This window comes from Acanthaster planci, linkage group LG12 (genome assembly GCF_054643075.1).
Source record: "Acanthaster planci isolate LZ-2023a linkage group LG12, COTS_SCS, whole genome shotgun sequence".
In the NCBI taxonomy this organism is placed as follows: Eukaryota; Metazoa; Echinodermata; class Asteroidea; order Valvatida; family Acanthasteridae; genus Acanthaster; species Acanthaster planci.
Genome location: NC_141788.1, coordinates 4,604,500 through 4,627,514, shown reverse-complemented (window position 1 = coordinate 4,627,514; position 23,015 = coordinate 4,604,500). Strand labels below are relative to the sequence as shown.

Here is a 23,015-nt window from a genome sequence, read left to right as displayed (position 1 = left end):
TATTACCATGCAGTTCAGTTCCATATTATAATAAGCTGTTGCGCCCAGGTGTCCTGTCGTTTAAAAGGTCAGTTTCCTTCAAAGTATTAAGTTACTTGTTGAGGATATTCGTATTTTGACTGGGTAATAAATGAAATTTACATCACTCGGAAGAGTAAAGCAGAGTAAATATACCTAGCCCATTCTCCGTCCTCAGACACCATTTGACGCTCCTATGTAAGGAAACAAAAGCAGAGTCTCTTTAAAAAACTTCACTTTACTATCGCATCCACGCACTACCGCAATGACTTAAGACTTGCACGCCCCTGTGCCGCTACCCTCTGTCTACGTCAACGCCCACTCCGGCGGGGCTTTAGCGCGGAACCCGACCATTCACCGCACGGTTACCCTGACTCAAGTGGAGGCATATATGCGTCAATACGTGTGAAGCTCAATTCTCGAATACAACCATACACGTTTCAACGGGGGTTTGGCTGGTACCCTAGCAAGACAGTTGAAATGTCGCATTTGCCACTGGAACCAGTGAATAGATCTATAAATGGCGATTGGAGAGGTTATTGACAGCGTAGCCTACTTTTCAGCCGTTTATAATGTTTTAGCATTATCCGATGCGAACGTTGTGGGCGGAGCTTGAACATGCAAATATATTCCGAAGTAGTACATGTAAAGTAGGTATATCAACATGTACTGTACATGTGTGTGCAGTACAGTGTACAATGTACACATGTACGTGTACAGTACATGTACATGTACATGTGCGCTGCATATGATATGCGCATGCCGCTTGCGCCCGGCCTCCTAGATCCTGCAGCTTATTTTCAGTCACGCATGCACGTGTTCTTTCCAAGTAATCGTCAGTTGCCCTCCTGAGTGATCCGCGGCTGGCCAAAATGTCTCAGAGAAGTAATATTTCCCCTAGAAATAAAAACGAAACGGAACGAGCTAAATATTCAGAAGAGTGGCACAGTTTCAACCTCCGAACTCAACGTTTTGGTGAAAGCAAAACCACAAATTTCACAGCCTTGCCCCAACTGAAAAGACAGCGAAAGCAGCGCAGCGATGTGACACATCCACATTGTCATATGCCCGACGTCAGACCCACTGCCAGTTCTACAGGCGTTACCAGAGCAGCTGAAGACTTTGGGGGACACCCGGCAGCTGCTGGTACCGGTAAGACCTAAAATTTGTTTTAATTAAAATCAAGTTAGACTAATCAACAATGCACAAGCTTCATACATTATCAGTCGCACTCGCAGTCTCATCAACCGTACACAGGCTTCATACGTATTGATGCCCATCAACCATACACAGGATTCATACGTATTGATGCTCCTCAACCATACACAGGATTCATACGTATTGATGCCCATCAACCATACACAGGCTTCATACGTATTGATGCTCCTCAACCATACACAGGCTTCATACGTATCGATGCCCATCAACCATACACAGGCTTCATACGTATTGATGCCCATCAACCATACACAGGCTTCATACGTATTGATGCCCATCAACCATACACAGGCTTCATACGTATCGATGCTCCTCAACCATACACAGGCTTCATACGTATCGATGCTCCTCAACCATACACAGGCTTCATACGTATCGATGCCCATCAACCATACACAGGCTTCATAGGTATTGATGCCCATCAACCATACACAGGCTTCATAGGTATTGATGCCCATCAACCATACAAAGGCTTCATACGTATTGATGCCCATCAACCATACACAGGCTTCATACGTATCGATGCTCCTCAACCATACACAGGCTTCATACGTATTGATGCCCATCAACCATACACAGGCTTCATACGTATCGATGCTCCTCAACCATACACAGGCTTCATACGTATTGATGCCCATCAACCATACACAGGCTTCATACGTATTGATGCTCCTCAACCATACACAGGCTTCATACGTATTGATGCCCATCAACCATACACAGGCTTCATACGTATTGATGCCCATCAACCATACACAGGCTTCATACGTATTGATGCCCATCAACCATACACAGGCTTCATACGTATTGATGCCCATCAACCATACACAGGCTTCATACGTATTGATGCCCATCAACCATACACAGGCTTCATACGTATTGATGCCCATCAACCATACACAGGCTTCATACGTATTGATGCCCATCAACCATACACAGGCTTCATACGTATTGATGCCCATCAACCATACACAGGCTTCATACGTATTGATGCCCATCAACCATACACAGGCTTCATACGTATTGATGCCCATCAACCATACACAGGCTTCATACGTATTGATGCCCATCAACCATACACAGGCCTAGGCTTCATACGTATTGATGCCCATCAACAATACACAGGCTTGGCACATAGATTTTTTTACGTAACAAAGGTGAAGTAAAATCAAGGTTAATTTTGTTTTACTAATTGGCTTGTGTCATTTTATTACTTTGCAGATTATATACAAGAAGAGATGCCATTATTAGAGACAAGTGATCTTTATTTCCAGCTCATCTTGGAGACAAATTGCATCTCAGCATGTGATGAATTTTTCACGGTATTTGTATTGAATGACTTGAATTGCCAGAATTTTGTAATGAAGGTAAATGTACAATTTTTCCTGTTGTTTAGGTTTTTTTATTTATTTCTTTTTTTTATGACATGCATATTACCATTTCGGAGGCTCAGAACTTCATAATTCTTTCTTTTTTGTAGATAATGCATTTAACACACAAATCTACATGTACATTGTTGGAAGCCCCATAACACAGCAGCCCCCATTATACATGTGGTATCATTTTTGGTAGTAACTGAGGTAAACCCTTTATAATTGAAATGAATCCAGATATTTTTTAACATAGCTTGACTATGTCAATTTTTCACAAGTCATTGCATATTGATTTGAGTCTTCCTAAGCCAACAACTCTGAATAACCTAGAATTTCTTGACACAATTTGAGTCTTTCTCATTTCAAAAAGATTTTGGATGGCAAGTTTTTTTTGGTTTTTTGTGAATGCCAGCCGAAATTATTCAAATGTTTTCGTAATATTCCTAAATTTAAGTTGACTTGACTTTTCCAAAAAAGGCTCATTTGGTTTTGTTTTTACCACATCTGCTTTACAGACCAATAAGTTTGTATTGATAAGAAAAAAAGCAATGTGTTTCCGAGGGGTTTGGGATTGGGCATATCAGTGCTCCTGTGACCAAGCAAGAAGTCAGGTTTTCCAGTCAGCCTCTGTGCATATACACCAGAAAATGGAAGGTCAGATGTTTTTTGAGATCAATTTATTAATATTTGCTTCCATATTTCAATAAGTATAGTATAAATTTGAGAGAAATGAATTCAAGATATGTGTACATTGCATGCTTCTCAGTCCATGAAGACAAGTTTGTGTCACTGATGAGCGTGTGCCATTTATCGGTATCTTTTTGTTTGGTTACAAGTGTATAAAGTCATTTATGTTTGCCCGTTTTGTTTAAATTTTCCTGCAGATGTGTTTAAGGATTTCCCCAAATGTTTACACATCATGGGCCTGAAGTAGATTTTGGTTGACTTTGATAATCAGGCCACAATCACTGCTGCTTCTCATGGCCAAGGCACATGTACAAGCATGAATGCTGTTTACAACTTTTCTTGTTAGCAATTTAACATGGATAGTTGCAAACTGTGTCGATGAACACTTTTTGTTTTCAATTCTTAGATCACAGTTACACTGCTGCCTCAGCCGAGGACATGGTATGTGAATACCCTGTTGAAATAGTGTATAGTTAGTTTCTCACACATGTTTGAGATCTATAATGGTGCATTGATTTCCTTTGTTACCATCCCTAGTATTGTTGAAATACTGTGGTTATCACTGTTCTGCAACATGGGTTAATGTTCGAAGGGCAGAGACTACAGGCATCAATACATGTACCTAACTTTGCATGAAACATAACTCTAACCTGTTAAATAAAAGTAAGTAGAAATTCTGGACTTGCTCTTTATTTCTGCCTGCAAAGTTTGATCAGTTGACTAAAATAAAAAAAAGAGAATTATTCTGCTTTCTTGTGGAAGCCTGCAAGTTTATTTACAGCTTAGCCTCCTTCAACAGCATAGTACTGTTATTATCATAAGGTCAAATAGGAAGTGACTACGTGTGAACCATGTATTGTCTCTCTCTTGTAATGCATAGTTATGACTATTTTGTCTCCAGTGCCCTTTGCTTGCAGACTTTTATAAAGTCCAAGATGACCTTCCGGATGTGCTTATTCCTGTGTTGGAGGAACTTGGACGCCTTTCCAAAGCTCCATTGTTTCAGCACCAGCAACCATACCAACGAGTATCGAAGCAAATAGTGTCACCACTGATGAAGCTAGCAATGAATTTTGTGGCGTTGCTTTTTGGCCTAACCTGCCACAGAAGAAACACAGAGGAGTCTACTCAGTGGACATAGACCGTAAAAGTTGTTCCATCGGGGATTGTCGAAAACAAACAAAAACATATGGCAGATGAGTCCAGGCATATTTGCAGCATTTTGTGAGCATGGTACGTGTTCTTACCTAATCTCCTGGTATCCTTACTTCATAAAAAATGATCCATTGCTGGTGATTGTATAGACTTTTAATTTTTAACTGATGCTTCATGTATTCTGCTAAAGGACTGAAGTGCTAGGCTGCCAGCAAGTTTCCTATTCAGTGCCTGCAGCTGTATCTAAACAAATGCAAGATGTGTCAAATGGGATCATAGTATGTAGACCTGATGTTGTCATTAATGACCTTGGAGACAGTGCCACCATTACTTTCTGTTCTTGAAACAATTTTTAGTAAACATTTTTTAATTGCTCTTGCATGTTTCCTTTATCATATTTAATATCAGAGAAAAACATTGCGTCAGTGAATTGGACATTTTTCTTAAGTGTACTGTTGGATAAATTTGGAAAGCATTCAGGATTTTTCATCATTGGGATGACCCATAATGCCCTGATAACCCCACCCACAAGAAAAAAGTGTTCATGCACTTGTGAGTTATGGTGTGCTGTTACTGTTGTGGGTATTGAATTAGGTTGAAGTAGAGATGCATTGTTTTAAAGGTCACTTGACTTTTGATGAATCAGACTTTTCAATAAGTACAACAATTAGTGTTCAGTATCATGTGCTCTTCACCTAACTGGTGTGTTTTTCCTTTTTGTGTTTTGCTGTGTTTTTTTCATTATTTAAAAATGTTACCATTTCAGGCATTTGCTACAGTTTTGAGATCATGGAGCGGTTTGAATCTCCAAATGTTCCATTCACTCTGTTACTTACCCGTTTTGCAACTAGTGAGTCCACACTTTTTTAAAAGTTTAACCACAGTTAGGGAACATGGGTGACAAAAAATTTCGCTACGGTGTCGCTGTAATGAATTATCTTAGATAGGTGTTTGTGTATCTTTGCACTCTTCTCAATGTTTGATATGTCATTTATTCAAACTTTTATTTATTTACAACAGTTGCAGGTATGCAAATGGGATTGACGCTTAGTGCTCTGCCAATAAATAGGAATTATCAAACTTGACAGAATGTATTTAAGCAACATCAACAAAGAATGGAATACATATTTGTCTACAGACTGTTTTAAATTTGAGGCTTTTTCTTTCGACTTACATCATATTCTTGGTCAGGAATATGACCTGACATGGAATATAAAAATACTTTTTAGCTTAAAAGCAAAGATGCATTGGAATAACCCTCAAAATACCTTTTAGCAACACAGTAATGCACTTTGTAGGTCCGTCCTGGTCTTAGAGAAATTGATTGCAGCTGCCCAAAGAGAAATTCCTTGCAGGTTTTTTTCCCATGACTACTGTAGGTGTTTAGACCATCTATGTCAAAGGATGGAAGTGGTTGGGGGGGGGTTATTTCAATAAGAAAGTTGTGTTAGAGACTTATAGATTGTGCAGTGCTAATATGAATTTAATGGATTTTTCATCCAGTAAGTTTCAGAGTTTTCCAACAGCTGTTCTTATTGTAGAATATTCTTAAAATTTATAAGGACTTTTTTTTGGCTGGGTCTGAGCTTACGTGCGATACTTCCAGTTCTGTGCTGAATTGTGCTGAATGTCACTCTGTAATAGTTAATCAGAGGTGTTAACGCACAAACTTTTTGCACTCTTTTTATTTTGTTTCTATATTTTTCAGCTCCTGCAGTCGTTATGTATGACAACGCTTGCCACTTGCACTCATATTGTCTTAACCGAGAACCTCGCCATTTTCGAAACACAAAGTTCCTCATCGACAGTTTGCACTGGCCTTATCATACAGGTAATTGTTGTGCTTGTCCGTAGTACAGATTACCTCGAGAAGTTTAATTTGTTAAAGTTTAGCTGTATTTGTTTTTGATTTTGTCAAATGTTCCTTGAAAATACCACTTCAACAGAACTATGAAGTGCTGTGATAATTGTGATGGTTTTATTTAGTTGTCTTGCCCGACATCAAATGTAACTTTTACTCATCTGACATTTGTCTTTCTTTCTCTTTGTGCATTTTCAGCATGTTCAAGTGGATATAGACTTGATGCTTACCCACAATATAAGATGCTGAACAGTCAAGTTGCAGAGCAAATGAATGCAAGTCTCCAGCGTATCAAGGTGCAGATTTCATACATGAAACAGGACAACTTTCTTTGGCATTGTCGAGTATTCATGTGGTGGAGAAACTCAAAAAAACTGAGTCCAAAGTAAAAGAAGTTTACCTTCTGTATCAAAGTCTAGTCCACCTGAAATTTGTCAATGTTGTTAATGATGGAGGGTTAAGAAAATCTGGCAAATTTAAATTGCATGCATTAGCAACAATTTCTACAGACACAATTTGTAAAGCTAAACCAGCAGACAAATGCAAACCTAATTTTTGGATTCCAAAAACTAAGTTCACTATGGAGATGTTGCCATATGAATATTGCCCAATTTTCCTTTCCATGGTTGTACTCTTCTCTCTCATCACTTTAAGAAGAACCCGAAAGTATGTGCCATGCTGCTGTAAATTGATTGCTTGAAATGGCTGTGGAATGAATTTCTTTTCAACTTGATGTTGATTCATCTTTTCACTACTCTTTGGTATATCCAAAATGCATGTACAGCCTATTTGAAATTCTCTTTAAGTTATGTAATATGGCAAGTGCATATTTGAGACAAGTGAGCATTGTTGCTGAGATGTTAATCTAAAATAACGCATTTAGATGACTTGCTTAAATTTGGAATCTCACATTTTCTCCGTCAAACATTTCATACAAAGCAGTTCCATGACGTCCAGATTTGAAACGTTTTGATCCTGATATACATTAAATAATATACCCAAAGACTAAAAAAATGCGAAATGATATTAGCCACTTCTGTTTTACTATGAGGACTGGAAAAATTTATGGGGTTGTGGTGGGATAATTGCATTCCGAAATGATATTTGAGTTTGAAAGTCAAAACTAGATGAAAATTGTATGTTTACAACATCGTTCCTCGGCAATTCGTCTTAAAAGCCTCATCCGGTGATGTCACCGAGGAAGTCACTATGCCATTCCCTGATCCCTAAAATTTATCCGCCGTCCAAGGACGACCACATGACAGGTTCACAGTCATTAGCTTCATCGGGGAAAATGCTTTTTGAAATGTTTCCATTGTCGGGAGTTTAATGCAGTGCATCTTTTGATGAATTGGTCAAAGAAGGCGGACATCAAGTCTGCAAAACATTTTACTGCACTACTTAACGACCTCAAAATCAAAAATCCTATTCACGTTTGGTATTAAGAAACTGAAAGACTATGAACCAATGTGGATATGTGTCAAAACCCTATTATTGTTATTGTTGTTGTTCAGTACTGTATACCATTGAGGTCATATTCATTTTCCACATGTACCTATTTTGCCACATACTCAAACAATGCTAGCTATTTCCGTTCTCGTATGACTTTGTCAAGGAGAATAGTTTGAGAAGGAAATGGAGGAACAATGTTGTGTGGGCAGACCTTGAGCTATGGCTTCTGTCAGTACATGTACAACTTCACCACATGTAGGAATTTATCTAAATTGTTTGGGAACTTTCTTGTGCTTATAAATCAAACCACTGCCAGCTAGTTTGCAAACCCATTTTACGTTTGCTGCTTTCGTGTTTAAATGACAGGATATACATGCTGTTCTCAGAATAATAAACACATTGTGCTTCTTAATATCCATTGTGTTATTTGTTTTCTTTAAACTGTTGCGAGTAGTCCCTTATCAACTTATGCCGGGCCAGAAATTAGGACGGTTCATATTTTGATAACTCAGTGTGTATCACAAGTTGTACATGTATATTTTAATTTGTAAAAATGTTTTTTTCGGTCTTAAGACCACAAGGTTAATCACAATCACGGTGCATTGAACAACATGAAGGTATGACCTAAAAAGTGAGCTCTTTTTAGTGGGCAGTACGCTTGGGATTTCCCCATTGTCACTTAGTTCAGTTTAATGTTTCTTGGGAACTCTGCATGTGAGCAGAGCGTGGTTTGGGGCAGGCACTCTGCTTGTATTTAGCCTGTAGTCATGACAAGCGTAAAGAGCGATTCAAAAATCAATGATTTCTTACATTGATTACGCAAAAATAAAACAAAAATCCCCTCCCGATTTCGATAAAAATCGACCGAATTAATTAATTGATTTAAAAAATGACAAAATGGTCACAGTAAACTGCAGCTTATGATTCTGAAAAATCAGAGCTCTATTCATAGATGCAGTGGTCGCAATCAAGCATGCGACTGCAGCCCGTGGAGTCGGCCTGGGTATTGACTTTGTGGTTTCAAAATGGTCAGGGGCACAGGCTCTCAAGCTGGTCCCAGAGAGGGCGGTATTGATGAGGGCGCTCTTTCCGGCAAGCGGAGTCTCTGTTGCCTGCACTGTTGCAATTCTAGGAAATTATCGTCCACACGTTGGCGCTTAAAAATTACTTCTACAAATATTTCAAAAAGAGGGGTTCGTATTTGTCGAGATACTATTGAGTTGTGTAAGTATTTAGCCCAGGATTATCTGTGTGGATTCAGGGGCAACCATCTGGAGGAAAAGCAGAAAAAAATGTGATTGAAAATTAGTCAAGAGAGCCTCAAAAAATGAGGATTGTCGTTTGAGAAATGGCTGCGGAGACACTTTGGGAACATTCACATTAGGGGGCCGAGGTCAATTTTGATAGATAATTTAAAAATTCACTCGTCAACCTAATAAAAAATGGAAAACCAAATGCAACCTGAAGGATCAGACAAGGCTTTTTTTAGATGCCTCAGGGAGTTCGGTTGCCTTTTACATGGGGCTCTAAAATTTAATGGTTTTGCATTTTTGTAATGGAGCCTGAATTAGTTCAGTGCATCCCTTCATGCAACTTTGCTTCCCTGGTTCACAAACGAGCAGTAAACGAATGTGCTGCAATCTCATCGCTGCCAAACAAATTGATAATCCGGACCAAAGTGGCTCTTTCCAACCGATGATGGGGTGTTTCCGCTCCTGTGCATTATAAACGGTTTAATTTAATTAACAGAATGCATGAGGAGCTGCTTAGCCTGTACCCCTTCGGACCATCGCGCACAGTTCTTTCAAAACTTGAATTTCGAACATCCGTAGCCCAAACCAATATCATACATCAAGATTAATACACGGTCCACGGGTTTCAGGTAATTTTGCGTCGACTCATTTTTAATCGCGTAATAGTGTAACGCAAAGAGTGTGGGTGAAATTTGTAAATGCAAGCATTTGGCAAAACGCACAACGAAGAAACTTTTGACAAACGTTCAGGGTTGAATAGGGAAAATTATAACAAAAATTATGTTTTCTTCGATATTTGTCCAAATATTTGAATTACTTTGTTCATTTCTACATGGCCAAAAAAATTCGGTTACATTTTTTCCCCATGGTTCAAGATTTGAAGCATGCCGTTTTTTTCTTATGCCGTTAAGCCTGCAACTGTTCCAAGTCTGCAGTTTGTCGGTTGATTCCTGACAATCCGTAAATGCATACAATTTAATCTGCAAATGTCATAAAAATTAACAGACTTGAAAATCCCCCAATTAGGTTAGGAAAAATCTCTCAAAATTTTCACTTATCGACGTTATTAACGGTTTGCCATTTCGATGATCTCAACACATATCTTATGGCACTTCAAGATCTCTGCAGTCATTTTTTATTTATTGTAATTTCAAATAAAGGTTTACAATATCGAAGTGTACAAATTACGATTTACACCCAATTAAACAAGGAAATCGTTACCATGCGAGAGCTAGACCTAAACAGAGTGCACCAATGAATGTTTATTTGAAATCAGACAAAACCAAGCCCTGCCAATTGAGCTCGACGCTAGAATTCGCATATCAATGGCATTGAAATATTTCTACAATTGAAACGAGACTTGATGTACAACGGCGATAACGTTAACTTGAATGTGTCCGTCAGAACCGCTGTGAAGCTGTTTTGGAAGTCATTTACAACAAATTAAATTCATGAAGTTCTCGTGATATAAACGGCCTATAGTTGTTTCCTGACCAATGCAAACAATAAAATTTCCTAATTTGGAGGAATAAAATCAGATAAAAAGATAATTTTTATTGCTCAAATCAGAATTCGGCCAAGAAGCAAAAAGGATCTGAAAATCATCATTAAATGGGAGACTTGTGGAATAGACGTCGATCGGGTATCCAGGGATAGGGACACTGGAAACTGGATAAATATAAGGGGTAGTGAATTATGCGGAAAAGCCTCGACTTTCTGACAACAAACACGATGAGCAATCTTGAAATACAAAATTACTATCAACATTATGATGCGGTGATTGGGATGTTTCTGTGTCAAATTAATATTAGCGACATTGTCGCCAACGATGAAATAAAAGTATTTAGACCAAAACCGTAAGACGGAGCTCTGAAAGTGCCATTGGTTGTCTTCATCCCGCAGTCTCAAGGTGTTTTTACCCAACTTCGATGATGTTGTCATTCCGTGAAACTATCTCTATATGTCGTCATCAAACTTTTAGGGTTTTGCAGTTGAGGACCTCTTTACAATTAAGTCAGATGGAAATTTTGTAGCTCCGTACGAAAGCCACAGAGTGCCATCTTAATAAAATATTCAAATTGCTAAGTATCATTTTTAAAAGTTTGTTATCATTAACTACATTTTCACATGTGCGTTGGTTCGAGAGATTCTCCAGTTTGTTCCTGTAAGATCTCTAAGCAGACACGTTTATTCCATTTCCCATTGAGAAATGAATCGAAAGCTCTAAGTGTATGTGACAGTTAAAATTGAAAATGTTTGCCTGAGCAACATACTTCTTTTTAAAAATGTAACAAATGGTTCATACCCTGACATAGAAACAAGGCTTGTATAAATCAAAACGAACTGGAGAAAGCGTGTCCCGAATAAACATAATTTAAACAAATAATATAATTTACTTTTAGAAAGTTTTACGAAAGCAAAAAGGCTTTCTTATATTTGGGTCTTATTAGAAAAACAAATACCTGTGTCATGATTTTACTGCTTCGCGTTTGTCAAGATTCCCAGGGGTAATACTTAACTTCTTGTAGGCCTACCTACTCTATTCCAGGTTAGAATGCGTTCTGTATCTTGTCGACCCTAGAATAGGTTTCTCTGGTAAGAGTTGAAGAGAGTTGGGAGTTTCGGAGGAGTCACTTGATCATCCACCATGGGCACCTTCTGGACGACAATAAGTTTCCTTTAAAATGTTATAATAGCCATTAGAAATTGAAAAAAAAAGAGAAAGGAATTACGGACGTCATTTGTGCACAAACCGTATGGGACTGGTCTGAATAGTTCTGTCTTTTAAATAAACGACTTGCATTTTTTCCTCCTAACAAGTCAATGTTGGGAACAAAAACTGGTTAAAAATTTGGCTACAACAATTCCGAAGCTGAAATAATTTCAATCAATTTTTTTTCCGTAAGAGTCTCGTAGGCTTATAACTGTGCACCGAGCATCAAGTGTTGCCTGTACATTTATATTGAACTCTCTTCCGGCTCCGTAGCCTACCGATTGGACCGCAACGACCTGTTTGTTGTTGTTGTTGTTGTTTTTTTTAAAGAGCGACGATATTCGTTGTTCTACAATGATTTCCGAATACGTCCAGACAGACGCATCACACCACTAGTATGGCTGATCCGGCATCTGGGTTTATCATCTTTGTAGATAACGGTGTGTGCACGATTCAAAAGTTTCAACGCTTGGTGGTGGGGCTGTAAAAGTTCAAGTATGAAATGTACATGTACAACACAAAATGTATCCCGTAATTCTCACCGGGTCTAAACCGATCATCACTAGGACAGTGTCATATAACTTGTATTAACGGGCCTGTGCATGGTACGTGATGTGCATGCAGAGTTACACTAGCAATTGAAGGGATTTGGGGTTAGAGATATCACGTAAGCGGTTAATGCTCGTTGTACAGTTCAATGACTAAAGAACACTGTTTATACAAGGTTCTGCTTGGAAAGCGAAATTAATTTTATTCATGATAACATGTTCCTGTTACAAGGACCTCTCTCACGAATGCACACACTTTTATGCAACTGTATTCGCAAATTTTTGTACTTGTTTTATATATCCAACCTAGCACATCTACTTCTTTCTCTCACCCATGATGCGTAAGCCTACAATCATGTTTGTAAAGCTGGCAATGTTTCCCTTTTCTCTTGAACATTATCTTGTTACATACCCGCTATTATACAATAAATAATACGTCAATACAAGTTAATTATTAAGTAACGTTGGAAGCCGACACAGTAAAAATAACCTTTTAAGTGGTTTACTGTTGATTATTGGCATTTCAAAGGTAAAATTAACAAAAGAGAATTGACACGTGTATCCAACCAACGATATGCCTTGTTCTCATCAAAAGAAAATTATAAGAGCTGCCAGCATTATGTATCACCCTTTAATCAAAACACTGGTTACTGTCATTTCCAGCTGCACTGTTTACCCTTCCTGAAATTAAGTACTGTTCTATTTTTATGACGAAATCTCGTCACAGGTTCACTATTCCATTCTGATGTTGGGACATTTGCATGAACAATTTACTGAAGGCAATTCGTGACTGTTCGTGTTGGCCTAATTTTATGAAATAATCATTGGCTGCTGTACATTACTTGTTGAAAATACATCAACAAAACAGTGATGAGGAAAATTCGCAATAGTGACGTGTTTGCATGCAAAGGATTATTAAGCGAACACCCATCCCCAGAATTCCTGAAAACTTTACTTAAACTTTGCTTTCCCTTCGATTTAATTTTTTCCAATAAGTTTCATGGGAGGCTGCAAATGCATTTACACATTCTTCAAACCACTGTATCTAATGTTACAATTACATAACGAACATAACAATATTATATAGTGTGGCATTATCAATTAAGGGACAGACTGGGTGCCGACATCATGAGAAAGATGGAGGATCCTTCTCCGCATAACCTTTCCATATGGTCCGGGTGTCAGCTGATGAAGTCCATCCTAATAACAGCAACAAACCAAACCAGAAAACCTAATTTGGGGAAAACAAACACCACATGTATAAAACTGCCACTTCCCCAATAACATGATACAGGCCAAAAACGGGTCTTCCTTAGTTATTTCGAGGACTGCTTAATAGTCGGAGCATTTGTCTCATCAATTTTACCGGAGCAAAACCAAGGTTTTTGATAATAACATATTCTCATTTTCAAGAATGATTGAATTTTGTATACCCCTGCAGTATCCAGGTCTCCCTTCCTGTGGACATACAACTGGATAACAGACATCAAAGTTCCACTCAGAAGCGTGTCATTTCCTTCAATGCCAAAAAATGCCATCCCGTGCTGTTTGTCACGTAAATCCTACTTATTTCTTCATCCATCTTCACCACTATACAAACTAAGTACTCACATTTAGAAAGGCCTCCATGTATGCAAGAACATGCAAACCGCAATCATGCAGGTTTTCCTGCTGCGACACCTGATGAAAAAAAGAAGAGAATTTTTAGCTAACACAACATGTGATATTTGCTGAGGTTGTGGGTCAAGGACGTCTATAAACAAGGAACAAAGTGAAATCAACAATATCCAAAAAATCACAATCTGCTACTGATCAGCAGGATTATGCAGAAGTTTAATGGAACTTCGCACTTTGATTAACCAAGTGTAGTTGAAGTGTTTAATTGTAATGCGCCCCTAACTTATCACATAAATGAAATCATGCCGACTGTTAAGATAATGCTGTTCACAGACAAACCAAGTACAACAGATGACTCCAAAACAGAAACATTTAAGATTCCCAATGAACACTACTTTATTTCTTAAACCAAAACCATGAATACCTTGTCAATAATAAGGGCCGATCGGATACCTATAGCTCAGCAAGCATGCTTGGATCAACCACATTCATTATTCACCCTACACTGACCGCAACACTACGTTCCATGTTTCTTTCAAAATCTAATATATGGAGCAGTTTAGTTATGAAAGGAACTATAAAAAAATAAAACAATGGGCAGTGTATTTTGTAACAACCGTGTGCTTATATTTTTAGAAATGTGGATGTAACTGCAACAGATAAATCTTACCTCACAGACCTCCAACTCCAAGCTGTAATTAAATGACTTTCAAGCACACCGAGCAATCTGATTCATGTATCTGGAGAAGTGATGAATCAAAGAATCATATACATGAAAAACCTACAAGATAATTGGACTCTGGAAAAAAAAAAGATCCAACAGCACAAATGGAGTAATTTCCCTAACGGAGTGCAGACAGTCTTGTCTAACAATTCGTATGACAACTTAATCAAATCAGATCTTCAGACAGAGGTACATTATGTTATTTTGTCTGGGCAAAAGGAAACGGAGAATTGAGTTGATTCTCAAAGCCAATCAAAATCTGGAAAACTTTTATGACATATAAAGTATGACTGTGTGGTGAACATGAGTCGAATTTTGTGTAAAGTTCATGTGAGCATGATATACAATGCTGGTGTGTAGTTCCAACAGCTGAAGTTGTACTGGCTTGACAGTAGTGGTTATAAAAAGTTTTTTTGGGTTTATTTAAGTGTGAAATTACGGTTCAATATACACTGACAAATCACAAACATTTGTCATACATGCATTTTCAGGATAAATGAGAAACAGTTAAGTTAATTAGAACTAACTAAAAAAAATTTATACTTTCAAATTTAGACAGCAAGTGCCATATGCCTTTGTGGGACAATGCAACTGTGATACATAATACTCAGATAAGATACGGTTGTCATGTTTCTAAACAGTTTAATAAAGGCTTTCATTAAGTTCCACTCTCATACATTACCTAGTGGTGGTCTGATGGATCTCTTGATACACTTGCTGACCCAGATGCCCCTGCAGAGAGTCAAGGATCAGCATCCTGCATTGGAAAACCAGCAAAGACATTACACAGTTCTCATCAAACACTTTGGTAGTAGGAAACTTGTCTATATCGATTAACTGCTTTTCAGGATACATGAAGAATTATTTGTAATTTCTGACAAAACATTTAAACATATAATAATAAATGAGAGTAACCCAAGTGGATTGCTTATTGCTCTCACGTTTTCCTCTGGTCTCAAAGTGGCATATTCAACTGTCAAAAGACTGTATTAACAAGAAAAAACTTGCATCTTAACTTTCAGTAAGTTGCATTCGATCAACTGATAATTACTGGAAAATAACTTGTGCATACTGGTTCTCATGCTGAAACAATTTCTTTTCACTGGAAAAATAGCAGGTGGTAGCAGAAAGTGCATAATTTGACCGAAGCATTCCAGCTCTAGGCCAAAAATAAAATGCTTATGATTATGGTTTCCCAGCCCACCCTACTTTTTAAATACCTGTGAAAAGGGCAGTCATTCATCATGTGATAGTCATTTTTATTTGAATAATGGTCTTCTGCAGATATTTCATGATGTAAGTTTAATGAAGCATATTCCTAGATATGAAAAAAATGCTAATTGTCATTTCAATGTTAGTAAACATCCAATGAAGAAACAGAACTCTCCATCTGCAGTATCACCATATGAAATCATTATTTTTAATGCACGAATACAAAATTTTGTTGTCTTAATCTTATTTATCTTATTAACCCAAATATTGTATTCATGAACTCTAAGTACAAATCGCATCAGAAAGAACACAATAATTTGCTGATTTCTCAAATTAACCAGTGTCGGGAAAATATTGCCTCTCTTGTAAAGGGCCTTAAATTCAATTATAAAACCATGTGAGCCATTTTACATTCAAGAGGTACAGGCACAATTGCAGATTACAGGCTCAGAAGACTTTTTGGGGGGGATTTTACAGTTTGTTGGTAAAAAACCTAAGTGAAAATGTTGCGATACCTGGCTACATGGTATTTAGGTTTAATGGTTTCTGGCTAGCACACGCCAAACAGAGCTATTAGCAATTGGGAAAACCCGACAACATACAGCTGGATAGCTCTGTTGGTAGAATAATACTGGATAGTATTTCAGAGGTTGTAGGCTTAAATCCCATTTATAATTCCCCCAAACTTAATCAAGATGCTTTTTTGGTGCACAGGTGATTGACATTGATTCCCCCAACAGCGCCTCGGGAAACCTATAGTTATATTATTACACATATATTACTCAAAGAATTGTTGCATGATGATAAATTGTAACCATATATCCTATCACATGGCAATCAGTTACTCATGTGTTGCACAACCTGCTTTATAAGAGTTTTCTCACAAGACAAATGTAATAAAAAACATCAGTGTATTCATGCTTATTTCAATGACCAATTCAATCAGTAAATTCACCTGAATATGCTCCAATTCTGGCTGTGGCTGCCGCCTCTGTCCGTAATGTGTGACTGATGATGTCCTTTGGATTACAGCCTGAGATAACCATTGACCCGTCCGTTGTCATGTGCATGAAAGCACATGATGACGGTATATTATCATTGAATTCACTCAAATACTGCGGAGAGAACAGATTGCATTACGATGTTGCACTAAAAGGGTACAAATTGAAAGGAGGTGATAATTAATTAGTATGAAGAAGTGAAAGTAAGTTATTAACACACCATGAAGTTAGTTTTGATAGCCTTTCGGGTGTGATTTTGCACACTTGTGGATGGAAGGTTAGCAGTAGTTTTTCTTGTTTTCAGAGCTATTTCCTTTTCCCATCTTTTTTTTAAGGGGGAAAATTATTTTACACTTTACTTTTTGTTTAGTATGAATAGTAAACAAATGTGCTTTCACTTCAGGAATTAGAGCTGCTATAAATGATGACTAGTTATACCAGGTAACCAAGCAATCAACAAACACAAACACAATTCTGGCGATAGGAATATTCTAATATTTACCATGATAGTTTGATCCAAATAAGTTACCAGGACGCTGTATTGCAGCCTCTTTGAATCTTCCAATCACAAATGGGTCCACCGCAAAAGTTCCCATTGAAAGCTGGAACTTAAATGTAAAACATCAAACATGAGAAAAAAGAATATTCTGATAAACTCACTGCAACTTGATGCATTTTGTTACAATTAGGAACGGCGGAAAAATACATACCACCCCTTTCCAGACCTCCCTGGTTTAGCCTCATTGTGACAAATGAAGACACTGATGCTCCCATTGTAGATACCCATTTTGAAGCCTGCAAGAAATTGATATACCACTCTATGTTAAAATCTAAAAATCATATTACATGATTCCACAAAAGCTATTCCTAACCAAAACCGTGCTAATTAATATCACAACTGATGATTTGCAGGTGGTCTTACGCGAGCAGTATAACCATGTTCAAATTTTACTCTTAAAAACCATATCTCACTAATCGGTTGGAAGGTATTTGTCCTTTAACAAGTGTTATAACAGAACTCCCACAAATTAGTTGCATAAGTGGAATTTAATGTTTAGAAATTCACATTTCTGTATTTTCAGTCGTGGATTTTAATGTGTGCTGAGTTTGGGGATGGAGTTGATGTCTCGGGATTGTGTTGGGACAGGATCTCATGTAAAGGGCAGAATTCTCAACAAGTAGTTGAGGTTTTTTCCTTATATTCATTAAAAAGAAAGATGCGGAGAAGTTTGTGATGACATTTATCAGTAACATGAAAGTGTGTCACTTTGTATATGTTGAATAAGGTTTGAAAACAATATGAAGTTCTGAAAAAAAAGACAAATTATGTATATTATCACGAAGAAATTCTACGAACGTGTAATGAAACCACTGACATCTAAGGAGTGGCTGTGGTTTTAAACACATGCAGTCCTTGAAAAGGAAACTAAAGGAAAAGCTGATGTAACTAAATTTATTTTTGGGAAGACACCAAGGACATGGAAGCAAATAAAAAGAAGGAGTAGGTGATGGGGAGGGGTGGATACAAACTTAGATCACAGATTGAACATTTCAGATTTAGTCTTCAGGTTTCAAGCTTTGCAGTGGCTGTAAACTTCTATGTAGATAGCCAACACGTGTGTGGGTGTGAATCAATCAATGTAACTCAAGTGATTTTATCTTAAAAAGGAGAAAATAACAATATAAATTGGGATCTACATGAATGAGTTTTGAATTGAAATACGTACACTCCTAATTTAGGAAGCATAAGTGATTAAAGCCATGATGTTAGCATATGATCGTGGAGAAATTTTCTTTATGTGATGCTGATCTTTTCAAATCATTCCAATAGTGTCAAAGCCATGTAATCATTAGGTTGGAAGAAATTGATACTTCAACCCTATTTTGTCAACAGATTTATACGACAATTATAAGGGACTTTTCTGAGTGCATGTACATGTACAATAAGTCCGACCATGGTAGAACACATATTTATTAAAAGGAGATTGTTTAATGTGTACGATGTGATGGCTGGCATCTGCTGAATTATCTGTAGCAGGAAAAGCCATCTTTTTATTAACCAAAAATAAACAACACATGAGTGGTAACAGGATCTTATCAGCGACTGTTTATTACTGTTTAGTAACAAACCACAGCATTCAACAATTATTATCGCTTGACTAGACACAATAGAATGTATGCGTGTGTGGTTTTCTCAAGACAAGTGGACTGTCAGAAAGAAAATCTCAGTTGGCCTTTATTAGCTCAGAAACTGAATTACACACCTTCAATCGCTACAGTTGGTCACGGCGCAGGAATGTTCAAGCAGATTGACACATGAGTTTGTGAAGTTGCCCTGGACACAGTTACCAACAATTTAATACATGTCTGTGCTTGAAAGGGTCACCATCTCTGCTGATTAGAGACACAATGAAATCATGTTATCTGACTAAGAGATAGAGAGGACAGTACTCGCCACGTTTCAGCCTCTTCGTATGGAGGGTCATCAAACAGTGGGCAAATTATCTGGGGTAAAAGGGGGGTGTACAGTTTCATGGGCTTATTAATCTGTCCCCAAGAGGAGGGTAACTCACAATAAAAAGGGACTGGATAGAGTGAAAAAGGGGCTTACTGTTTATGCCTGCCTGCTGGCACGAAAGAATGTGTCTTAATACTCCATGTAGCTCGTATTTTACAGCATCTTTTCTTGTCATTCATTCAAAACGTTTTGGTCTTCCATGATCAGACATTCAGACCCACTCAGTAGGTCAATAAAGATATCATGTTTTTTTTCCGTAGTCTCTGCAATACATTTGGGCTGAAGGATTTTCTGACAAGTAAGTACTGTATGTATGTGTCATCAGAATATGACAATAAACATCCACTGAAAATATTCTATGTGTTAAAAGCTATTTGTGTTGTTCCCGGATGCACAGCACTAATAGCAATCACCTAAACATTGGATTAAGACAGCACAGTTTAATGAAACTACAGTCAATCTAGCTTTTCCATAATCCATTTTGTTCGAGTTTGTTTCCCTGGGTACCATCCAGAAATGTTAATGAGACTTCCCCAAAATTGGCTCGAGACTTCTGATGTGAAACTAGGCTTAACAATTTCAAGACAAATTCATTTTATATTCTTTGAATTCAGAACAGTGATTTCGTGGACTATTGATACATTAATTAAAGTCTACTTTAATCAATCATGATGAGTTAAAAGGATCTTCGGCCACTTATGACCATTTCAAAAATAAACCTGCATTGATCCATTGACTAAAGGAATGTTCTCAGCAGCGTAATGGCTTGCATCTTAATATAATATCTTCTTGTTAAGGACTCAGCTGACATATCAAAAAACTATGATGAACTGCAACCTTAAATTTATTTTAGAGAGTACTCGGCCGAGTACTTTTATCCTAAAAAGTTAATTTTAATCAAACAGTGATGGTCTGAAGTCATTATGTTGCTTTGTAATCTTACTTTATGCATGTACCTTAAAATGCCGATGTACTTTAGCTTTGTTCACTCCTAACTAGTTAAATATTTGGTAGGGAAGTTGGTTCTCAAAAAGTACTCGACTACATCACTGCCACAGAGCAAAGCAGGACAAAGCACCAAGACCAGGGTCTTAGGAATGACAAGGTCACACCTATCACTCAGAACTTACAAAACCCATTCGAGGACTGTGAGTCATGATCAATAACTGAAACTTACATGCTTAAAAGAGTAACTTTTGGGCAATCAATAACTAAAGCTCTGTAGACAACAACAACAACAACAGTGTTCCTTCATATCCCTTCTCAAACTATTCTCCTTGAAATAAGGAAAGGAGTGAACATAATTGTAATTCTGTCTATCCACTGGTGTTGTTCCCCTGTACATTCATGCAAGTATCATTACCTTTAAATTTAATGTTGCACTCCCTGAATCTCCTATAATAAGGGGTGTTATCAATCAACTCTTGCATACTTGGATTAATATTTGCAGATTGCATTTGTCTTCTGATGACCTAACTTAGCAGCTTGTACCAAAGTAAATGTGCATTGTATATGGGTGAATGTCATATTCATTATTGTAATTTATTAAATAACGTTATTCAATCTTATCACTTTCATTTCTGGTATGGTCCTTTTATGTTTTCATTGCTGAACTATATGTCTGTGCTATATTCTTTGAAACATTTGTAACAATGATATGTCCTTCTAATGTGTAGATGTTACAACTGCTGATCAATATGTCTAAATTATTATTTTTTTTAATCAGAAAGGAAGGCCTTTATGGTTCACATTAAATTGGTTTTCCCTTACCTGTCATTTGCTAGTGGCTTTATTACTTTGTACAGTCCTTGTGTAAAGTTGTATTTGCCACATACAAGTTGATAAGCGTGGCCCGACAAGGAGTGGGTCCACGATGTATTGTTAGGAAAAGACAGGCTATTATCATTGGACTGAGTTGAAGACACAAATCAGTTCTTAATTTACCGTTTTATTGTGCAAGTTGTTTCAGTTTAATCTGACCATCATTTGAATGTTCTTATTGTTTGTTTCTTGTTTGTGTGTCCTCAGTCCCCCTAGTACATGTACATGTTTGTTTACCCAGATGTTCAGGTGTCTGTTTATTTGTGTTGTATTTGATGTTTGTTAATATGTTTGTCTGCGGTTTATTGTTTGTCTTTTTTTCATTAGTCACTTCACCTGTGTTCCCCTGGGTAATGATTCCCCTCCACACCTACAACATCTTATTTCCTGGTTTACCGTCATTCTCCCTTAGAGTTTTTGTGTAGTCTTGTTTTTCTTGTCAACTGATTTATTTATGTGTATTCTCCATTAATTTACACATGTACATACATATCTGTTATTTACTATCTAGTATTTTTGTTTATAATGTTCTTTATTTGAGTTCATTCATTTCCATTCCTGTAACTGGTGGTATTTCTGCTGTTTGATGTGGCTAATAAATAACCAAATAAAAAAACAAATAAACAAATAAATAGGCAGAGGGAAGACTAGCGGAAAGACGAGTGGACTGACTGACCATGAAACATTTTGGGGGTGATTATAAATCTATATAGAGCGGGATGCAGGCTGGGTGGTATAGCTTCCTTAAAGTTGTGGTCAGGCTTGTGGTTGTAAAATTACAGCCTTGGAGTCTTGCGGAGTTGGACAGTGCTTGGAAATGGACCACAACCAGGAACTCCATTGAGATTTTCATTACAAGACATTAAACATACGTAGGATCAAGGAGTGAGTGACCAATTACTAATATGACTAATTCTGGGCTTACACTTGTTTTTAGTTGTGTTAATATCACGTATTTCTGAATTACATCAACATATTAACATCTCTATTCCTTCAGAAGGGCAGCTGATAATAAATAATGCTTGTATAACTTGTTGACGCTTTTTGATGCTATTGACGCCAGCATGACCGAGGCAGGTAGAGCGATTTAATGTCAACAACCTTTACACGCGCAAGTAGTGTCAAAAAAGCGAAGGTTCAGTAGCCAAGGGAACGTTTCAAAAGGCGACGGAGGCTGGGGTTAAAATGAATAAATCCCTGTTAGCAATAGGTATTACTTACAACGAGTTGTCTCCCGTGGTTTAGGCTTTGCATCACAACGACGTAGCTCGGGCTCCGAGTCAGATTGATCAGCTTCTTCTTTTTTTGATGAATTGGAAAGCGATCCATTCATGTCATCCATGACATCGACACGAGAAATAAAGCAGGGCCACAAAAAAGGTGTTACGTCTAGAGTAGGGCCTAATTGGATACATTACTCCAACTGATTCGTTCCCACAGACTGAATTAAGCTCAAGAACCAAAACAAAAAAAACCTAGTGCAGCACCAACGCGAAGAACATTTGCAAGACCTTTGTGAATGATAGGAGCAGAGGGACTACTTCTGACAATACCAGCGCCTGAATCAAGAACTGCATGTCTGAAGTGACAGCAAAAACGAACTGCAAGCTTTGGATCAGTGGACACCATGTGGTTCTTCAATGAATGTGTGATGATAAAACGTCACAAACTTTGGATCGATGTCATTGGACGCGTCGTTCAGATACGAATAAATATGCATGCCCTTCGAAACACGGCAACTAGCGGGGCTATCACAATTACTGCTGAATGGAGTCTAACTGGATAAGAGCCATGCGCACTAAAAGATACAACCACGAGAATTGAGCATCAGACGTGTGATCGCA

General features: G+C 37.6%; 2 long non-coding RNA genes across 7 annotated transcripts; one reads left to right on the top strand and one right to left on the bottom strand.

Annotated features, from left to right (window-relative positions):
• Nucleotides 1–422: 422 nt before the first annotated feature.
• LOC147797076 (uncharacterized) lies at nucleotides 423–7,091 on the top strand. 4 transcript variants are annotated; one of them, XR_015427334.1, is made up of 7 exons: nucleotides 2,247–2,603; nucleotides 3,125–3,263; nucleotides 3,703–3,737; nucleotides 4,198–4,529; nucleotides 5,218–5,301; nucleotides 6,160–6,282; nucleotides 6,511–7,091. It is a non-coding gene; the product is annotated as an uncharacterized LOC147797076 (long non-coding RNA). The 4 variants fall into 4 exon arrangements; XR_015427332.1 differs by lacking the exons at nucleotides 2,247–2,603; nucleotides 3,125–3,263 and adding an exon at nucleotides 423–1,170; XR_015427333.1 differs by having other exon boundaries at nucleotides 2,258–3,263.
• Nucleotides 7,092–12,613: 5,522 nt separating this feature from the next.
• On the bottom strand, nucleotides 12,614–23,007 carry LOC147797075 (uncharacterized). Of its 3 annotated transcripts, none has more exons than XR_015427339.1 (5): nucleotides 22,393–23,007; nucleotides 15,302–15,376; nucleotides 14,566–14,635; nucleotides 13,890–13,958; nucleotides 12,614–13,478 (listed from the first exon to the last, which is right to left on the bottom strand). It is a non-coding gene; the product is annotated as an uncharacterized LOC147797075 (long non-coding RNA). The 3 variants fall into 3 exon arrangements; XR_015427338.1 differs by lacking the exon at nucleotides 22,393–23,007 and adding an exon at nucleotides 16,787–16,941 and having other exon boundaries at nucleotides 12,614–13,509; XR_015427337.1 differs by lacking the exon at nucleotides 22,393–23,007 and adding an exon at nucleotides 16,787–16,941.
• Nucleotides 23,008–23,015: the final 8 nt, after the last annotated feature.